Genomic DNA, 22,242 nt, shown 5'->3' with positions numbered 1-22,242 from the left:
CAGTGTTTCTCATGATGTACTCTGCATATAATTTAAATAAGCAGGGTGACAATACACAGCCTCGATGTACTCCTTTCCCAATTTGGAACCAGTCTATTGTTCCATGTCCAGTTCTAACTGTTGCTTCCTGACCTGAGTACAGATTTCTCAAGAGGCAGGTCAGATGGTCTGGTATTCCCATCTCTTGAGGAATTTTCCACAGTTTGTTGTGATCCACACAGTCAAAGGCTTTGGCATAGGCAATAAAGCAGAAGTAGACATTTTTCTGGAACTCTCTTGCTTTTTCAGTGATCCAATGGATGTTGGCAATTTGATCTCTGGTTCCTCTGCCTTTTCTAAAACCAGCTTGAACATCTGGAAGTTCACAGTTCACATAATGTTTAAGCCTGGCTTGGAGAATTTTGAGTATTACTTTACTAGCGTGTCAAATGTGTGCAATTGTGTGGTGTTTGAACATTCTTTAGCATTGCCTTTCTTAGGGATTGGAATGAAAATTGAATTTTTCCAGTCCTGTGGCCACTTCTGAGTTTTCCAAATTTGCTGGCATATTGAGTGCAGCACTTTCACAGCATCATCTTTCAGGATTTGAAATAGCTCAACTGGAATTCCATCACCTCCACTAGCTTTGTTCATAGTGATGCTTCCTAAGGCCCACTTGACTTTGCATTCCAGGATGTCTGGCTCTAGGTGAGTGATCATAGCATCATGATTATCTGGGTCATGAAGATCTTTTTTGTATAGTTCTTCAGTGTATTCTTGTCACCTCTTCTTAATATCTTCTGCTTCTGTTAGGTCCATACCATTTCTGTCCTTTATCGAGCCCATCTTTTCATGAAATGTTCCCTTGGTATCTCTAATTTTCTTGAAGAGATCTCTAGTCTTTCCCATTCTATTGCTAATTTTCTTGAAGAGATCTCTAGTCTTCCCCATTCTATTGCTTTCCTCTATTTCTTTGCACTGATCACTGAGGAAGGCTTTTTTATTGCTCCTTGCTATTCTTTGAAACTCTGCACTCAAATGGGTATATCCTTCCTTTTCTCCTTTGCCTTTCACTTCTCTCCTTTTCACAGCTATTTGTAAGGCCTCCTTAGACAACCATTTTACCTTTTTGCATTTCTTTTTCTTTGAGTTGGTCTTGATCACTGCCTCCTGTGCAATGTCAGGAACCTCCATCCATAGTTCTTCAGGCACTCTATCAGATCCAATCCATTGAATCTATTTCTCACTTCCACTGTATAATCATAGGGGATTTAATTTAAGTCATACCTGAATGGTCTAGTGGTTTTCCCTACTTTCTTCAATTTATGTCTGAATTTGGCAATAAGGAGTTCATGATCTTAGCCACAGTCAGCTCCTTGTCTTGTTTTGCTGACTGTATAGAGCTTTTCCATCTTTGGCTGCAAAGAATATAATCAATCTGATTACAGTATTGACCATCTGGTGATGTCTATGTGTAGTGTAGAGTCTTCTCTTGTGTTGCTGCAAGAGGGTGTTTGCTATGACCAGTGCATTCTCTTGGCAAAACTCTATTAGCCTTTGCCCTGCTTCACTCTGTATTCCAAGGCCAAATTTGCCTATTACTCCAGGTATTTCCTGACTTCCTACTTTTTCATTCCAGTCCCCTATAATGAAAAGGATATTTTTGGGGGGTGTTAGTTCTAGAAGGTCTTGTAGGTCTTCATAGAACCATTCAACTTCAGCTTTTTCAGCATTACTGGTTGGGTCATAGTCTTTGATTACTGTCATAATGAATGGTTTGCCTTGGAAACGAACAGAGATCATTCTGTCATTTTTGAGATTGCACCCAAGGACTGCATTTAGGACTCTTTTGTTGACTATGATAGCTAGTCCATTTCTTCTAAGGGATTCCTGCCCACAGTAGTAGATACAAAGGTCAGTTGAGTTAAATTCACCCATTCCAGTCCATTTTAGTTCACTAATTCCTAAAATGTTGATGTTCACTCTTGCCATCTGCTGTTTGACCACTTCCAATTTGCCTTGATTCATGGTCCTAACATTCCAGGTTCCTATGCAATATTACTCTTTACGGCATTTGACATGACTTCCATCACCAGTCACATCCACAACTGAGTGTGTTTTTGCTTCGACTCCATCTCTTCAGTCTTTCTGAAGTTATTTCTCCACTGATCTCCAGAAGCATATTGGCCACCTACCAGCCTGGGGAGTTCACCTTTCAGTGTCCTATTTTTTTTGCCTTTTCATACTGTTAATGGAGTTCTCAAGGTAAGAACACTGAAGTGGTTTGCCATTCCCTTCTTCAGCGGACCACATATTTTCAGAACTCTCCACCATGACCCATCCATTTGGGTGGCCCTACATGGCATGGCTCATAGTTTCATTGAGTTAGACAAGGCTGTGGTCCATGTAATCATATAGGTTAGTTTTCTGTGATTGTGGTTTTCAGTCTGTCTGCCCTCTGATGGAGAAGGATAAGAGGCTTATGGGAGCTTCCTGATGGGAGAGACTGACTGAAGGGGGAAAGTGGGTCTTGTTCTGATGGGCGGGGATATTCTCAGTAAATATTTAATCCAATTTTCTGTTGACAGGGTGGGGCTGTGTTCCCTGCCTGTTATTTCACTCACTCACTCACTTCAGTCGCTCAGTGTTGCCTGACTCTTTGCAACGCCATAGACTGCAGCATGCCAGGCCTCCCTACCCATCACCAACTCCCAGAGTTACTCAAACTCACGTCCATTGAGTTGGTGAAGCCATCCAACCTTCTCATCCTCTGTCATCCCCTTCTCCTATTGCCTTCAATCTTTCCCAGCATCAGGGTCTTTTCCAATGAGTCAATTCTTCGCATCAGGTGGCCAAAGTGTTGGAGCTTCAGGTTCAACATCAGCCCTTCCAATGAACATTCAGGACTGATTTCCTTTAGGATGGACTGGTTGGATCTCCTTGCAGTCCAAGGGACTCTCAAGAGTCTTCTCCAACACCACATTCAAAAGCATCAATTCTTTGGCACTCAGCTTTCTTTATAGTCCAACTCTCACATGCATACATGACCACTGGAAAAACCATAGCCTTGACTAGATGGACCTTTGTTGGCAAAGTAATGTCTCTGCTTTTTAATATGTGGTCTAGGTTGGTCATAACTTTCCTTCCAAGGAGTAAGTGTCTTTTAATTTCATGGCTGCAATCACTATCTGCAGTGATTTTGGAGCCCAGAAAAATAAAGTCAGCCACTGTTTCCTCATCTATTTGCCATGAAGTGATGGGACCAGATGCCATGATCTTAGTTTTCTGAATGTTGAGCTTTAAGCCAACATTTTCACTCTCCTCTTTCACTTTCATCAAGAGGCTCTTTAGTTCTTCTTCACTTTCTACCATACGGGTGGTGTCATCTGCATATCTGAGGTTATTGATATCTCTCCTTGCAATCTTGATTCCAGGTTGTGCTTCTTTCAGCCTAGTGTTTCTCATGATGTGCTCTGCATATAACGTAAATAATCAGGGTGACAATATTCAGCCTTGACATACTCCTTTTCCTATTTGGAACCAGTCTATTGTTCCATGTCCATTTCTAACTGTTGTTTCCTGACCTGCATACAGATTTCTCAAGAAGCAGGTCAGGTGGTCTGGTATTCCCATCTCTTTAAGAATTTTTCAGTTTATTGTGATCCACACAGTCAATGGCTTTGGCATAGTCACTAAAGCAGAAATAAATGTTTTTTTTTTCTGGAACTCTCTTGCTTTTTCAGAGGATGTTGGCAATTTGATCTCTGGTTCCTTGGCCTTTTCTAAAACCAGCTTGAACATCTGAAGTTCACGGTTCATGTATTGCTGAAGCCTGGCTTGGAGAATTTTAAGCATCACTTTACTAGCATGTGAGATGAGTGCAACAAGGAAATGTATCCTTGGTATCTCTGATTTTCTTGAAGAGATCTCTAGTCTTTCCCAATCTATTGTTTTCCTCTATTTCTTTGCACTGATCATTGAGGAAGGCTTTCTTATCTCTCCTTGCTATTCTTTGGAACTGATATTTACCTGGGGCCAAAGTATGGTGGAGATAATGAAGGTAATGGCAACCTCCTTCAAAAGGTCCCATGTATCATTGTTACACTCAGTGCCCCCAACCCTGCAGCAGGCCACTGCCAACCCACGCCTCCACCAGAGACTCCTGGACACTCACAGGCAAGTCTGGGTCAGTCTCTTGTGGGGTCACTTCTCCTTTCTCCTGCATCCTGGTGTGTACAAGGTTCTGTTTGTGCCCTCCAAGAGTCTTTTCCCCAGTCATGTGTAAGTTCTAGCAGCTCTATGGTGGGGTTAATGGCGACCCCCTCCAAGAGGGCTTATGCATACCCAAGTCTGTACCCAGAGCCCCTGACCCTGTGGCAGTCCACTGCTGACCCATACCTCCACAGAAGACACTCAAACACAGTTTTTTCTCAGTCTCTGTGGGGTCTCTGGGTCCTGGTGTGCACAAGGTTTGTTTGAGCTCTCTGAGTATCTCTGGTGTGTATGGGGTTTGATTCTAAAGGCGATTTCACCCCTCCTACCATCTTGCTGGAGCTTCTCTGCCCTTGGATGTGGAGTATCTCCTCACAGTCACTCCAGCGCTGTGCAGCCACTGCTCCAGCGCCTTTATTAACTAGTAGCTAAATGCATTTATGCGTGTCTTAAAACTGTATTGTATCCAGGAAACAGGGAAAGACTGAGTCCAAAGATAAATTGCACCGGACACGACTGAAGTGACTTAGCAGCAGCAGCAGCAACAGCAGTGAGTGTACAGTGGTGTCTAATTTGTATTTCTTTGAGATCATCTTTCTATATTCACCATTCTTTTTTCCTTGAAACATCTGCTGATGTCTTTTGCACATTTTTCTATTGTACCCTTTCTTACTGATTTGTAAGAGTTCTTTATTCTTGGTGTTGATTCTTTGTTAGATGTATGTGTTGCTAATATCATCTCCCAGGTTGTGGCTTGGCTTTTCAAAGTCATTGCTGTTTTGTTTTCTGGATAGCAGTGTTTTATATTGCTCACATCCGTATCCTGAAGTCACAGAGTGTTCTGTTAATCCATCTGGCTGAGGCCTGCAATTAGAGTCAAACTGAAACAACTACTGAGAGTGTCCTAGTCTGCTGGGGCTGCCGTAACTAAACACCGCAGACTGAGTGGCTTAAACAACAGAAATTTTTGTCTTGCCGGTTTGGAGGCTGGAAGTCTCAGGTAGAGGTGCCAGCAGGCTTGTCTTTTGGTGAGGCCTCTTTCCTGGCTTTCAGGCCATCTTCTGGCTGTGTTCTCACATGGTCTCTGCTCTGTGCATAACAAGGGAGAGTGAGCGCTGGCGTCTCTTCTTCTTTTATGAAAACATTAGGTCTGTCAGATGAGGGCCCTAGATAGCTCAGCTGGTAAAGAATCCGCCTGCAGTGCAGGAGAGCCCAGTTCGATTCTTGGGTCAGGAAGATCCAAGAAGATCCCCTGGGGAAGGGATAGTCTACCCACTCCAGAATTCTTGGGCTTCCCTTGTGGCTAAGCTGATAAAGAATCCGCCTGCAATGTGGGAGACCTGGATTCAATCTCTGCGTTGGGAAGATGCCCTGGAGAAGGGAAAGGCTACCCATTCCAGGATTCTGGCCTGGAGAATTCCATGAACTGTAAAGTCCATGTGGTCACAAGGAGTTGGACATGACTGAGTGACTTTTCACTTTCACTTTTTCACTTATAATATCACTTAACTTCTATTACATCCTTACAGGCCTTATCACTAATGCAGTAACATTGGGAGTTAGGACTTCAGCATACTAATTTTTAGGGGATGCAGTTCATAACAGAGGGTGTACTTATCTTTTTCTTGATTTTCAGGGAATACTTTTATCATTAAAAATTATGTTTCCTCATGGTCTTTGGTCTTTATAAATATTTTTTTCAAGGTAAGCAAGTTTCCTTTTTTTTTTTAAACAGGTTTTTTGTTTTTGTTTTCCCACTGCTTGTGGGATATTCCCTGACCTGTGATTGAACCCAGACCACGGCAGTGAAAGTCTGGAATCCTAACCACTAGGCCATCAGGGAACTCAGCAAAGTTTCTTTGATTCCTAGTTTGGTAAGAGGGTTTTGTTGTTGTTAAATCGTGATTGTATATTAAATTTTATCAAATGCTTTTTATGCATCTATTGAAGTTATATGTAAGGTTTTTCTTTTTCAGTCTATTAACATGATAAATACATTTATGGATTTTATTGACTTGAACTGTCCTTGCATTTCTGCTGTTAATCCAACTTGGTCAATATGTACAGTTGACTCTTGAACAACATGGGTTTAAACTGCACAGATCCACTTCTATGCAGATTTTTAAAAAAGTAAATACATTTCAGTACTACATGATCCAAAGTTCTTTGAATTCGTGGATGTGTGATGGTATATACATAGGGCTGACTATAAATTTATATGCAGATTTTTTATTTCTAGGGGAGAGGGAGATGTTCCAACCCCCAAGTTGTTCAAAGGGTAACTATATTATCATTTTTCTGGGTTTGTTATCTTAATGTTTTGTTAGAGATTTTTGCAGTTATGTTCATGAGTGGCTTTATGTTCATTGGTTGATAATATTCCTTTCATATATGCTACTTGTTTGATTTGATCTTGAGTTTACACTTATTCATAGAGTGGTTGGAGAAGTCTATCCTCTTTTTCTGTTCTCTAGAAGAGACATTAGTATAGTGCAAAGGACATGGATTCCCAGGGTGCCAGCCTGTGTGTTCATGAGTTACGTAGCTGTTATTCCCAGGTACTGTGAGAATGACTTGGTGATGAGGCCGGTGGGCCTGTAAAACCCAAACTCAAATTCCTTTTCAGAAATCCCCAAGAGATAAGGTCCATTAAGTTAAAAGCCTGGAAAAATAATATGCTTATAAGCCTTTTTTTAAAAAAGCAGGTACTACTTACTTTTGAGGGCTTCCCAGGTGGCACAGTGGTAGATTATCTATCTGCCAGTGCAGGAGATGCCAGAGACAGAGGTTTGATCCCTGGGTTGGGAAGATCCCCTGAAATAGGAAATGGTAACCCACCACAGTATTCTTGACAGGGAAACTCCATGGACAGAGGAGCTTGCCAGGCTATCGTACATGGACTTGCAAAGAGTTGGACATGACTGAGCGCACACACACACACACACTGTTGAATATCACTGGTTATCATCCCAAAGTCCTAAATTTTCTCAGTGTTTCCATTTTAATTATAAGTTTAGAATATTATAAACTTTATAAATGTCAGTGTCAAACTTTAAACATGATTCAGTATTCTTATAAAATGACTACGGAATGTTTAAGTACTTAGTCTGACAACTGGATGCCCACAGGGGACTCTTTCCAGAAAGCCAGATGGGATGTAAAGAAGAATTTTCAGCCATACAAATAAAAGGAAAAAACCTATACATATTTATGTAGATTTCACTTGTGTGTATTTCTCTAGCTAAGAGAAACCAAATCTTTATTTGTTGGCGAAACTGTCTTTAGAGCTTCAGGACAAATGGATGTTGGGGAGAATATTGTAAGATAATTTACTAGTGTTCTAGTGCTCTATTTTTACTATGCCGCTGGTCCTCTATTTTTACACAGAAGGTGACAAATGTGACAGCAAGGGGAAACCTCACTTTTTGGCTGGCAGGAACAGATGTTGAAGTGTTCAGAGGTGCAGTTGGCCGGGTTTTTTTCAAATTCTCACATCTCATAATTTTAAATGATGCTCAAACGGAAGTTGCCCAATGAATATGACATTCTGAAACTCGAGGGTTCCAAATGGCAAGGTGTCTATGTTTTTAAAATTTACATTATTTATATTAAAAGCCCCTAGTAATGGAACTCTTGCCGTATCTTCAAGCACAGAGATTTTTCCCTCAGCTGTGCTCAGTCTACTAATAAGCCCATTGGAGGAATTCTTTATTCTGTTACAGTATTTTTGACTTCTAGCATTTCTTTTTGGTTCTCTGTTAGAATTTCCGTCTCTATGCTTGCTTTACCCATCTGTTCTTGCATGTTGTCTATTTTTTCCATTAGAGCTCATAGCATATTAATCACAGATGTTTCAAATTCATGGTCTGGGGATTCTAACATCTCTGCCATAACTGAGTCTGGTTCTGTTGCTTGCTATGTCTCTTCAAACTGTGTTCTTTGCCTTTTGGTATGCCTTGTAATTTTGTTGAAAGCCAGTCGTGATGCACTGAATGAAAGGAACTCCAACAAATATACCTTTAGTGATATGGCAGTAAGGTGTGGGAGTAAGGGCAGTGTTCACTAGTCTTTTACTGAGCCTGTGGCCAGGGCTGTGAACCCTACAAGTGCTTCTCTTCCTGCCCCTTCAACTCCCCACCCCCTTGGGTGGGACAGGATGGCCACTGTGAGCTGGAGTTGGCCATTTCCCTTCACCCAGACCAGTTAGGCTCTGATAAAACCCCAGTAGGTTGGGCTCAGGTAAAATAATTTCTCTCGAGGGCTGGCTTTGTTAAAAAAAAATGTTCTACTGTATTTCAAAATAGTTCAATTTCTCTTCCCCCTGCTGGAAGCATTAGAGGATTTTCCTCTGATAGTTACTGTGAAAACCTGGTTTAGCTCCAGGAGATAAAACTTGCAAAAGTGTGTGGGTCCCCTCACCACCTGGAGTTTTAACTCTCAGAGTTGTTCACACTGAGCCTCCAGCCGTTCATCAATTACAGTTCCAGGTTTTCCAACCCTGGACCTGGCTTCTGGGGAGGTGTCAGCTCTCCTGTTTCTGCTCTGGTAAGTTGTGATTCTCCATATATGCCTGTCTATCTCTACAGTTTTAGGGTAGCAATTTGCCCTGTGACTTCTCTTTTCTGATGGCTCTAAGAAGAACTGTTGATTTTTCCATTTGTTTAGTTTTTCACTTGTTAGCAGAGTGGTGACTTCTAAATATTTTTCATGCCACACTGGAAAGTAGAAGTTGATACATAAAAGAACTCTTTAAAATTAAACACTTTTTAAGTTTAACTTACTCCTAAATTCTCAAAGCACTTTTCAAGGACATTAAGTGGTATGCTTAGTAGAAGAGAATTAGTCCAGTTCAGTTCAGTTCAGTCACTCAGTCGTGTCCGACTCTTTGCGACTCCATGAATTGCAGCACGCCAGGCCTCCCTGTCCATCACCAACTCCTGGAGTTCACTCAGACTCATGTCCATTGAGTCAGTGATGCCATCCAGCCATCTCATCCTCTGTTGTCCCCTTCTCCTCCTCCCCCCAATCCCTCCCAGCATCAGAGTCTTTTCCAATGAGTCAACTCTTCGGATGAGGTGGCCAAAGTACTGGAGTTTCAGCTTTAGCATCATTTCTTCCAAAGAAATCCCAGGGCTGATCTCCTTCAGAATGGACTGGTTGGATCTCCTTGCATTGAAACAACATAAATCACTATTAATTATGGAAGGAAAATGTCTAAAATGCAGGTATCATGAACTTGTTGTAGTAAATTTTGTGTGTCAGCTGAGGCTCAGTTATGCTGTGGCAGCAAACAGCTACAGAATCTCAGTGGCTTATGACCACAGAGGCCTGTCTCTCAGTCATGCAGCATTTCCACTGCAAGTCAGTCGAGGCTTTGTTCCATGTCATCTTTATTCTGCTCAGGTTGAAGGAGTGGGCTGTCCTGTGATGTGTCAGTCAAAGGAAGAGAGAAAGTTTTGTTCAAAAGCAGCACTTCTGTTAACATGTCTTTGCCAAAGCAAGTCATGTGACTACTCCAGAATTCAGTAAGGTGGCTCCAGGAAAGAATATTACAGGTCGCATGGCCACATATGACATCAACACAGTGAAAGTAATCTTCCTACAGAAAGGGTGTCAGGTATTTTGAATATTAATGTAATTTACCGAAGTTTCTACCAGGTTCTTCTCTAGTTTATTATAAGTTGGCCAACCAGAATTCTCTTATCTGAGTTGTTCCAGGATGTGCTTACTACTGTGCAAAGTTTCTGTTGGCCACCTCCATACCTGCTTTGAGGTTCAGCGTTTTTTTTTAAGCATTCACTTGCTAGAGGATGCAGGGACAAAAGAATCCTCCGTTAAATGCTTTTGTGAGGAACTCCTGGGCACTGAGTGGGAGTGAAGACACAGCTCTTGTTTTCAAGGTATTTATAAAACAGCTCCCTCCAGTCAGTCCTTGGTGTAGGCATATACATTCCTGGAATCTGCATTGTGAGATAGTTGGTGAAAAAATAACTCCTCTTTTATGCCACATCAGAATTGTTTCTTGAGAAGCATGTGAGTATCCCTGTTACCATCAGATTGTATATGTGTAATGACAAGGAAATAAATTGACTGAGGGATGGTTCGTTATTTTGTCTATACAAAGATGGGGATAAAAATTACTAAATGGGGAGAATTAGGAACAGGTTAGGAGCCGGAAAACTCAGTTAAATAAAGGGATAGAGAAAAGTTGCTTGTTCTGGTGATAACTAGAGTACAGATCTCCAAAGGTCAGGTCAAATTATTAAACAGAAATTCTGTGACTCAAAGGTCACCAGCTGGCAGCTCACAAGGATGAGTCTGGGCTCATATATATGTTTTAAACATCAGGAAATGTTACAAAGAAAGAATATAGGTTATGGTTTCTCTTGAAAAATGAGAAAATTTTCCATTTTTTGCTGACATTCCTGAATTTGGTAAAGTTGGCTGGAGTTGCATGGCTTTCATCCCCTTGGGAGTTAGCATGAATCTCCAATTCTCCACATGGAATCTAGATGGATTAAAGACCTTAATATGGAAAGCACTGTAAAATGTATGAAAGAAAATACAAAAGAGTATTTTTGTCATTTTTTTGAGAAGGGATTTCATAAATAAGACTCCAGATAGTCTACAGTCAACCCTAAAAATTATTTTTTGCCAAAATCAAGCATCCCTATTCAACAATGGCCATCATAGACAAGCAACCTATAGGAAAAGAGATTAGAAAAGCTATTTTCAATGTGTCATACCAACAAAAAACTATTATCTAGAATATTCAAGGGATTCTTGAACATAGTTTTAATTCATAGCAAAAAAAAATTCAGAAAACACAGACTGTTAATAAGTAATTAATAGAGAAGGAAAGTCATATAATTATTAAATATCTTTAAGTGAATATAATCAGAAAAATGCAATGTAAAATGACTACATTTTCTAGCAGTCCAGTTGGCAAGAATGATCAATCAGGTATCATCAAATACCAAAGACGTGGGGACATGAGAATATTCCTGTGCTGGTAGAAATATAAACAGCTATTCTAGTGAGCCATCTTGAAATTAAGGACATACATACACTATGTTTAGAAATTCCACACCCAAAGGAATGTCAACATCTGGAAAACCACTTGCATGGTTCTACAAAAAGATGCCCTAAGAAAGATTTATGAGAATGTTCATGGCAGTATTGTTCTAACAAAGGTCAGAAATAACATAGGTGTCTATCTACATCTGAATGTCTAAATGAAATGTGGTACATGCATTTAATGGAATACTATGCAACAGGAAAAATCTTGATATAAGCAAGATTTACATATCATAATATAGATATACATATATCTAACTAAATATGTATGAAAGATCAAACTTTAAATGTACCAGAGTTGGTGTCTATACTACCTGGGAAGAGATTAGGACTGGGAATGGGGAATAAAGAGATGTAAAATAAAACAAACTGAAATAGAATATAATAGCCTTGTGGATGACAGCATACTGTGAATGAGGAATGTGATTCATTCAATTCTATAAACCTAAAGTTATAAAAGACATCAACAAAAAAGAGTTACTATTCCTTTAAGTTTTGGTCAAAGATAACTCTTGTAAATTTTTTTTTTTTTTTTGGTAAAGATGGAATAAATTCCATGGTTTGGCTTGACTTGAGCAGCTCCACTGCAAAACACTAATTTTATTGTTGTAATATCTTGTTATCAAGGCACACATTTGTGATCTTCCTGTTTTGTTGTTTTCTGTGTGTTCATTCATTTATTTCCACTAAGTAAAGCCCTCTTGTGCATAACTCCCAGGTGACCTACTCCATCTTTGCCTAAGCAGTGTTTTGAAACCAGAAGGAAAATTTTTGCAAATTAAACTACCTCAGTGCTGCTGGATTTGAAACAGCAGATGGTGGTTGGATTTTACAAGTCTCCTTTGCCCCCTGCCTTCATTTTCTGCCTGCTTTTACATTAATCCTCTCTGTGCAGATCTGGCTAAGTGTGTGAAGCACCCTCCGAGGAGCTGTGTTAATGATAAGCCCACCTCTAGGTCTCTAAAGAGTCATTCTGCCTTTCATTCGCAAAGTCTGGGAAGCCCCTTCTAGCCCTTGCCATATTAAAGTTCTGCACCACTGCGATATTTAGAGAGAACACACGTGCAGGACAGGGATGGAGGGCACACTGTCTTCTCAGCAGAGGGCCTCCCAGCAGGCTGGATTTACTGCATTTTTTCACTTTCTTTTGCCATTTGGATTTCTAAATGCTTTTTATTAGTTCAGTCTTTAAAGTTCAGAAATTCAGCCAGCTTGTAACAAAACACCGTAGCCTGAATCCCCTGGGGCCTAAGAAAACTGCTGAGCTTGGCTGCACAGCAACTTCTGCTTAAGTCTCCTCTGCGTGCTTCCCCAGCCAAAGAGAGAGACGTCACACTCACCATGCCAGAATTTACGACTTAAAAAACGGAATCTTACACATCAATTTCTTCAGAAGCTTATGCTTCAACTTAATGTTTCTAGTTTAGGAGTATTTGAAGTGATTTCACAGTACTTACCAGGGCAAGATTTGTGTCTTAATTTTGAGTCCTTCATTCATTTAATAACTATTTTCTGAGCACATGTGTCAAGTATGTGGCTCTAGCCCTCACCAGGAAATGGTTAGGCTGTCTTCTTCCTTTGGTGATGAGCGCTGGTATTGTGTTTTTGGACTTCTCTGATCATACCTTTATGAGATGAGTAAATGCTGAAATTAAGTTTCATTCTCTTGTTAATTTGCTACATGGCTTTTCAAATTGTTGAATAGAGTTGATGTTCTTGGAAGCAGAAGAAAGAGATGGGGTGCCTTTTATCTCTGACTTAAATTCTCACTCAGCAGTAATGGGGTGTGTGTGTGTGTGTGTGTGTGTGTGCGCGCGCACACACACACGTGCGAGGTTGCTCAGTTGTGTTTGACTCTTTTGTGATCCCATGTACTGTAGCCTGCCAGGCTCCTCTGTCCATGGAGTTTTCCAGGCAAAGAATATTGAAGTGGGTTACCATTTCCCATTCCAGGGCATTTTTTTGACTTAGGGATCGAACTCACGTCTCTGGTGTTTCCTGCCTTGGCAGGTGGATTCTTTACCACTGTGCCACCCAGGAAGCCCCAATCTTTACTGTTAGGTTTTAGTAAACATCAGCTACTTCGCACACTGTGCTGGAGTGGGGCATAGCATGTTGTGGTATAGCATATAATAGTATAGTATATTACAATATAGTGGGTAGACCTCAGAGTCACATAGTAGCTCACACATTAAATTTGCTGTCATCCAGCCTTGTGATCTTGGGTATGTGTCTTAACTTTCTGTGCCTCATTTTACTTAAAATTATAGAAGTGTTTTTCAATAACTCCAAGCACAAACACTTTTGTGCTGCTCCAGTACTCTTGCCTGGAAAATCCCATGGATGGAGGAGCCTGGTAGGCTGCAGTCCATGGGGTCACGAAGAGGGACAAGACTGAGCAACTTCACTTTTCACTTTCATGCATTGGAGAAGGAAATGGCAACCCACTCCAGTGTTCTTGCCTGGAGAATCCCAGGCATGGCGGAGCCTGGTGGGCTGCTGTCTATGGGGTCGCACAGAGTCAGACACGACTGAAACGACTTAGCAGTAGCAGCAGCATAGACGTGTTTGTGCTTGGAGTTATTGAAAAACAACTAGGTGAGGAACTGGTAGGCTCTTAACACATAGTAGAAGCTCATTAAGTGTCAGCCTCTCGTGTAGCCACCTAAGAGGAACATAAAGGAGGTAGAAAGCCCAGGCCTTGTCCTCAGGAACTAAGAGGCTGGTCAGGAAGACGAGACATAGACTCTGTAAAATCACCGGGGAAAATGCCTCTGAGAAGAACCTAAATAGTATGTTAACTAACTCTGTCCCTCTCATTACCACCAATTTCGGAAATGAAAGACAGATTTTTCTCACTGAAGCATGTTTATACTTGATGGTTATACTTAATATCCAGAAAGCTTTCTATTAACTAACAACCCTTCTTCTTGGAGGAAGTGGAGGATTTGAGTTTTAAATTAGGCTCAAACACACACACTCATGAACATTATAGTGACTTAGCATTCATCAGGACTTTCATCTGAAAGTTGTACAAATGTTGGATCCATCTGGTGACCGCTCATAGAACATGTTATTTCTAGTGTTTGCAAATAATTATCTAAATAGAAATCTGCTTGAAAAGATTCCGTTTAATGTGTATACTCTGAAAGTAATTTCCTTGGCCATTTTATGTATTAAAGGAATTGAAAACCTTCCTTACATTTACATGTCCTCTTGCTGTTTGAAATGCAGGCCATGGCTGTAGAGTTTGAATTTGAATGTGTGCTAGGTCCATGCAGGTATGATCTCTATCAAGAGCCTCTTTTTGAAGAGGTTAGTATTTAAAACCTCCAGTGGTCTTACATCAGCAGGTTTCGTGGAAAAAGCAAGGGCCTTGAAGCTAATAAGACTTAGGTTCTATTTCATACCCTTTGGAATGAGGTGTTCAGAACATGCAGAGATGGTGGTAGTCACATTTGTGTAGAGGATGTGGAACCTTCTGGAATCAAGGATTGATGCTTTTCCCTTTTCACATTGGCTGCAATTAAAATATCTCTGATGGTTAGGACTGTCCAAAGTGGTAAGCAGAATAAGAAAGGCCACACAGAATCTCCCCAAGGGACGCTTACTAGGAAAATGAAGCCCAGTCCCATGCCATTGACTTCGTTATCCTGGGGAAGGAGATGTTTCTGGACGTAGTGTGTGTCTGAAGGTGGAACTTGAATGCTTACTCTTTGGTAGTGAGCTTAGCAACACTTTGAAGGAACTCTTAATAACCTGCAGCATGTCTGCTGACTTTACATCTCACAAAGTTTCTGGTGTCACAAACAGGGGCAGCTGTAGCTGCAGGTTCCTCAGTGATCAGCTTCTGGAGGTGGTTGTGCTAATCGGAAGCCTCGAGGTGGCGCTTGTGAGCTTCCATTTCATTAGTGAAGTTGAAGAGTGGCAGGTAGGGAGTAAGGTAACTCCAGATGTGGTGAGAGTCAGAGAAGGGGACTGATGGAGTGCTTAAAGGAGTCTGGAGCTGGGAGCGCTTAGTCACTTCTCCCCTTGGAGAAGTAATTAATTAGTAGCAGAGCTGAGACTTGAATGCAAGGTCTTGTTCTGCCTCCAGTCCTGATGTCTCCCCAGTCTGACTGTCCCTAATGAAATGATGTTTGGGCATGGAGGAAATAGGAGTAGTTTATTTAGCTAATCTTTCCAGTATTCTTGCCTGGAGAATCCATGGACAGAGGAGCCTGATGGGCTACAGTCCACCAGGGTCGCAAAGAGCTGGACACGACTGAGCAACTGAGCACATTGAACAGTGTCCTTATGTCCCAGTAGTGGGGAGAGGAATTTGCTAGAACTCAAGGAGTGGCAGTAAAGATTTTTCAAGTCCCTCCTTTGTTTTGAAAGAATTACCCCCAAAATTAAAAAAGATTTTTTATCTTAGAATATTGTTTGCATTTCCTCAAATGTATACTTTGTAGACTTTATATTTTTGGACTCCAAAATCATTTCGGATGGTGACTACAGCCATGAAATTAAAAGACACTTGCTCCTTGGAAGAAAAGCTATGACCAACCTAGATAGCATATTAAAAAGCAGAGACATTACTCTGCCAACAAAGGTCCTTCTAGTCAAAGCTGTGGTTTTTCCAGTAGTCATGTATGGATGTGAGAGTTGGGCTATAAAGAAAGCTGAACACCAAAGAAATGATGCTTTTGAACTGTGGTGTTAAAGAAGACTCTTGAGAGTATTTTGGACTGCAAGGAGATCAAACCAGTCAATCCTAAAGGAAATTAGTCCTGAATATTCTTTGGAAGGACTGATGCTGAAGTTGAGGCTCCAATACTTTGGCCACCTGATACAAAGAAGGGACTCTTTTGAAAAGACCCTGATGCTGGAAAAGATTGAAGGCAGGAGGAAAAGGGGACGACAGAGGATAAAATGGTTGGATGGCATCACCAGCTCGATGGACATGAGTTTGAGCAAGCTCCGTGAGTTGGTGAAGGACAGGGAAGCCTGGCGTGTTGCAGTCGATGGAGTCACAAAGAATCAGACACAACTGAGCAGCTGAATTGAACTGATACTCTGCAAAACCAAAGTAGTAGACTATGTTAATTACCAAGACAGATACCCTCCAGGGGAGCAGCTCTGCCTCTGGTTCTAAATGCTATAGTGTCTTCTTGCTTAAGCCTCCACACATTCTTAATTCTATAGGGACTAGTCTGAAGTTTGCTAACCAAGACCTTTCTTCATAGATGGTGAAAATTAATACTATAAATAAGACTCTGGTAGTGTCGAGGGTGGTAATAATTTTTGTTCTTAAGAGAAAATATATTCCTGGCATTGTAGAAATATCATTTGGATATTTAGTTAAGTTAAACACATATTTATTATTTAGACTGCTAGGTTTAGAGGAAAATGGAAAAATTATGCTTTCTGCTCTGGGTTATTGGAATTACAAATCTGGCTTATTTTGAAGATCTCTTTCAACTACATTTTGAATGAATAAACTAATGAACAAAGGACTATCATAGACCAATATAAGTTATTATATGTATCTCACTAAATTAAATAAAATTTCTGCCCCAGATCTCTCCATAATGGTAGTTTCTAAAGAACTGTATTTGGTTCAAGACAGTTATGTGACAATATTTTGTTATTAGATAAAATTTAATTAGGGAGCATGACTATGATCCAAGAAAATGTTTTAGCTTATTTAGCTGAACTGCATTTGAACAACCAGATAAATTATTTTAGCCAGGTTTCAAAGTGTTTCTGGTCCATTCCAAAATGACTTAAGACAATTAAACTACAATAATCAGATATTACCAAATACTTAACAGTTGTACCTAGAAAACTATGTACCAATAATAGCATTTATTAAAATATAAAAAGAAACATTTTCAATGCTAATAAAACATATAGTATTAAATAGATCATTTAAAATGTGTAAATATCTTTTTTAGATATATCATCTGGTTAGTTTTAATGTATATGTATGTGACACAACCGACATCTTCACCTAAGATTCTGTCAGGTTGATTTAAATTACGTCCTTTCTCAGAAAGCCAGAACCCACTTTCCAAGGTCTTAATGAATTCTACCCAATCCAACATTGCCATCTAGGGTTAGTCAGGCATCTCAGCAATCGCTTCCTACCAGGAGATCTAATACACTGAAGGCAGAATTTTATGGGTGTTGTAGGAAATGAAAACAATGATTATCCTTTGTTTGTTTAGTGTCCTTTTTCTGCTATTCACATGTGAATAGTGTTTTATGTTGTATTTCTTATATGAAACTTAATAACCTGAGTGAAGACTACTTTAACACCTAAGGGACAAAGACACACTGTTAATTTCTAATGTTAGGCATTTCATTGTGTGACAACGCCTATGTTGAGCCACAGTCATGCTTCATCCTCATAACAAGCTGAGTATTGTCTCTTGTTTTTTTCACATATGACAAAACAAATATAGAATAGTTAAGTAACTTGCCAAAGGCTATACATTTAGGAACTAATAGAGCCAGGCTTCTAAATCCTGGAGACAGAGCCTCATACTTAACCAGCACTATTGTAAAATAATCAATTTTTTTTTTTTTGTCTTTCTCTCTGTTCTAGGTACTGGTGTGATTCAGATCTGGTGAAGGCCCTCTTCTCTGTGTCCTCACATGGTGGAAAAGAAAAGAGAGTGTGTTCTCTGGTGTCTCTTCTTTAAAAGCTACTCATTCTCTTATGGAGGCCCCACCCTCATGACCTCATCTATCCCTAATTTCCTCACAAAGGCCCCATCTTCAAATAGCATCACATTGAGCATTAGGGCTTCAACATGTGAATTTGAAGAGGATATAATTCAATGAACAGTAAGAGAAGGGTCCTCCAAGGGGACCAAGCAGCTTTCTGGGTGAAATGACGGGAAAAAGATTCCTCATGTTCTTGCCTCTTGGTAATTAAAATTTTTTTTGTCTTCCTTACACTATCAGGGCCAGATCATGAGGCTTTTTATGCCATGAAAGGGAAAAGATATCCACCTGTATAAAGAAGCTCATGTGATTGGTAAGAAAGGTTATGACATGAGAGTTGTTTCTAGAAGGGAAAGTGATTAGAAAGTCCTTCTGGTACTAGAGGAATAATGGGGCTGAAAAAAAGAGGAGGGCCAGATAACTGTTTCTTGGTCTTCATGTTCTCAGGGTTGAACATGGATTGGGTGTGGCTAAACATCTAAACAGGTTTGGGGCTGTCAGAGAGTGTCTGCATGGAGGACTGTAAGCTGTGGAGGGAAGCCCTGGGTTTGTGATGGCACCTTGTTTAATGTGGCACCATTGCATGGGCTTAATTCAGAAGTGAATGTTAGGGAGAGGTGTTTCCATGGATGGGCCTAACACAATGCCTCTGTTCCCTGTGGCCATCACACACTGGAAAGTCACAAGTAATGGAAGACTGTATGAAGTGGAAAGGAATTTGGAAGCTGAGAGCACTGATAGGTTACAAGCAACCTGGAGTCGTGGAAAAAGAGGTCATACAGTGCAGGGCCTTGTGAATGGAGGCATGACTAGAGGTCTGCAGCCTTGTTGGTGGATACCAATATGAAAGCCACAACAATGACCAAATGGGGTAAGGCCTGCAAAGACCCAGAAGGTGGCACATGGACCAGAGGTTCTTCCCCACCTTGTCATCAACTTCTCTTGAACTAAGAGGGAAGGAAAATTGGTTAGGGGAATCCCTTAAAAGGAAAGAAACCATCATAATGAAGAGTCTAAATCTGAAATACACTAGGTCTTTACCTTAAGAGAGCATTTAAAATGCAAAGAAATGCTATTATTACCTTTATTAATCAAGTGTTCCTCCTCAACATTATCCCAACTCCACCTCAATGACCATCAGCAGAAATGGAGCCAGAGCAAGCTGGAGCAGGATGAGGACAGTTGTGGAAAATAGTGCACCTTTTAATCATTATAAATTCTGATTCTGCTGTATCATATCGATGTATGGCATAAATACTAGAAGTCACTCTGGCAAGTTGGGGGATTCCCTGGTGGCTCAGACAGTAAGGAGTCTGCCTGCAATGCAGAAGACCCAAGTTCAATCCTTGAGTTGGGAAGATTCCCCTGGAGAAGGAAATGGCAACCCACTCCAGTATTCTTGCCTGGAAAATCCCATAGTTGGAGAAGCCTGGCAGGTTACAGTCCATAGGGTCGCATAGAGTTGGACACAACTGAGCGACTTCACTTTCACTTTCACTGGCAAGTTAAGCAGTAACCTACTTCTCTTAAAAATAAACTGACTGGCCTGACCCTTTAGGTATTAGAAATTTCTTGAGCCTTGAGCAGATGTCAGTGAGCAATTTCTGGCCACATTTTCATTCTCACTGGAAATCCCCAGTAGAGTGGGGGAATGACTGGTAATGCCTCCCACTTTTTGTTTTTAAAGACAGATAGGCAGCTGGGCTATGTGTCCTCCTGCACAGGTCACTGACTAGAAAATTCATTGACACCACCAAGGACCTTTGTGATCCTGGGAATATTGCTTAGCTTTTCCAAGTTCCAGGTTCTTATTTACAAAATGGAAATAATTGAAAAATAGTATTTGTTGCATATAGTTTTTGCAATCATCTTCCCTGATGGCTCAGATGGTAAAGCGTCTGCCTACAACGCGGGAGACCTGGGTTCAATCCCTTAGTCGGGAAGATCTCCTGGAGAAGGAAATGGCAACCCACTCCAGTATTCTTACCTGGAAAATCCCATGGATGGAGGAAACTGGTTAGGCTACAGTCCATGGGGTCACAAAGAGTTGGACACGACTGAGCGACTTCACTCACTCACTCACTCAGTTTTTGCAATAATGGTAAGCAATGAGACAAATATACTGTGAAATATAAAACTATTATTGTTCTTGTTAACATTATTACCATTGCTATTACTGTTGTTATTACTTGGGTGCATTTTGAACTAATAGTTGGGAGATCCTGATATGGATAAATAATCTAAGCATGTGCAAAACTGTGTGTATGGTTTTATCAAATACTACCTCATTATTCTCCTAAGAGCCAAGGCTGTATAATTCAATATTTTATTGCATATTATTTCATTTTAAAATTATTTAGTTTAGTTGGTTCTTATCATCTAAATGATCATTTATACAGGCAATGTATCTTATAGCACAAATACCTATTTCTGCAGCAGAGGTTCTAATATGATATGTCTGGTACATACAAAAGCTATAAAAAATATGAACTGGAGAGTAGAAATATTCATTTTCAACCAATTTATGAGATAGAAAAGTTCTTGAAAACAATGCTGAACAAATAATATGGGAAAGCTATATGCATATAAATTAAAAATTAAGAAATCAAATCCAGTAAAGCTCTTAAAATTTCCAAATCCTTTCCTTTATTTTCTTTTTTCATTCACTGCTGAAGTTTATTTTACTGCCTTTCTCCCTTATTATTACAAAAATAATACAGCCTTAGGCTCTTTGCAGTTTAAAAAATTAGCATAAAAAGTGCCCATTATTTGTTTGTATCCATCCAAAGACACCAAAACAAAACAAAACAAAACCCCCAACCCCCACAAAAACCTCAAAACAAAAAACAAGACCAAAAAAAATACTCATTATTCTATACACTTTAATAGCTTGATGAATAGCCTTCTAGAGCATTTTTAATATCTTTAAAAATGATTGAATCACACCTAATCTTTTGAAAATTATCAGAAGTTATACATAACCAGTTCCATCCTGTGGACATTCAGGTTGTTTCCTAACAGTCCTTTCTGTTGGATGTTAGGTTATTTCCAACTCATTACTGTAACCTACTGCTGCTACAAGAGATTACCACACATTTAATAAACAGCACTGTTATTCTCTTAGAGTTCTGGAGATCGGAAATCTCAAATCAGTCTCACTGGGCTGAAGTCAATATGTCAACGGGGCTGGTTGTTTTTAGAGGCTCTGGATGGAGAATGTTTCTTTGCATTTCCAGCTTCTGGAGACTGCCAGCGCTCCAGTCTCTGCTTTTGTCACTTGCCTTCTCTTTGGCATGTACCTCCCTGTATTTCCCCCCATGTGAAGACACTTAAAATCACATTATTGGACCTGTATGGATAATGCAAACATTAATGTAATTACTTCCGCAAAGTCTCTCTCGCTATGTAATACAACCTATTTCCAGGTTTTAGAAATTGAGACATGTAAATGTATAAGCTGGTAGAGTAGTCTGGGAAAAAATACTAGGAAAAAAATCCTGAAAATTTTATGAAAAGTGATAAAAATATTTTAAAACATATGAACAGTTATAAAACTGCCAAAACTTCTGGTACTGCCTAAAATAGGGATCAGTGTCCATTGGTGTCCATTTCAACCAAGATATTTTTTGATCAACCTGCTTTCCATGAAGTAGTCTCAAGTCCGCCATGTAAGTATAAGGAAAAGTGAGTGAGTAGACTGTAGTGGTAGGGCTGTATATCTCAGGATACAAGCCTTAGAGGAAGTGAAAAGCAAGCTAAGATGCGCAGGAAAAGACAGGACTCAGGAGATGGGACAAATGGGAGAAAGTACCTAACAACACAGAGAAGGTGGTGTACATGAGAGTGAGGAAGGACCTGTAGGTAAAAGAGAACATTATCTGTTTAAGGAACTGAAGGCCTGTTTATGTGGCTGGTGGTATATTTTGAGTTGGCAGTTGAGGTGGTTGCTGCAAAAGAGGGATCTGGTTCATCATCTAGGGGCTGGATGAAGCCTATTGTTTATGGATTTTTATCTTATGGCAGATACAGGGCCCTGGAAAGATGACTTGAGTTCTCAGATACATGAACTTAACATTGATAATATGGAAACATTCCCCAACTGATCTGTAGATTTAACACAATCCTTATCAAAATTTCAGCGCCCCTCCCACCCCCACAGAAATTGATGAGCTGACCCTAAAATTTATATGGAAAGGACCCCAGAATTGTTAAAAAAAAATCTTGAAAAAGAAAAAGTCAGAGGACTTACATTTCCTGATT

The 22,242-nt window shown here is 40.2% G+C and overlaps 1 protein-coding gene across 1 annotated transcript in view; it reads left to right on the top strand.

Moving 5' to 3' along the window:
- The first annotated feature begins 13,612 nt into the window (after positions 1 to 13,612).
- Positions 13,613 to 22,242, top strand: part of LOC107132205 (vomeronasal type-2 receptor 1-like) — a 52,902-nt gene continuing 44,272 nt past the window's right edge. The window contains exons 1-2 of the transcript XR_009495353.1: positions 13,613 to 18,102; positions 18,223 to 18,295. The gene's annotated coding sequence lies outside the window, so the exon portion shown is untranslated. The remainder of the gene's footprint in view (positions 18,103 to 18,222; positions 18,296 to 22,242) is intronic.

This window comes from Bos taurus, chromosome 1 (assembly GCF_002263795.3).
Source record: "Bos taurus isolate L1 Dominette 01449 registration number 42190680 breed Hereford chromosome 1, ARS-UCD2.0, whole genome shotgun sequence".
Lineage (NCBI taxonomy): Eukaryota > Metazoa > Chordata > Mammalia > Artiodactyla > Bovidae > Bos > Bos taurus.
Note: the sequence above shows the minus strand (reverse complement) of the source record. Positions and strands in the feature narration are given on the sequence as shown.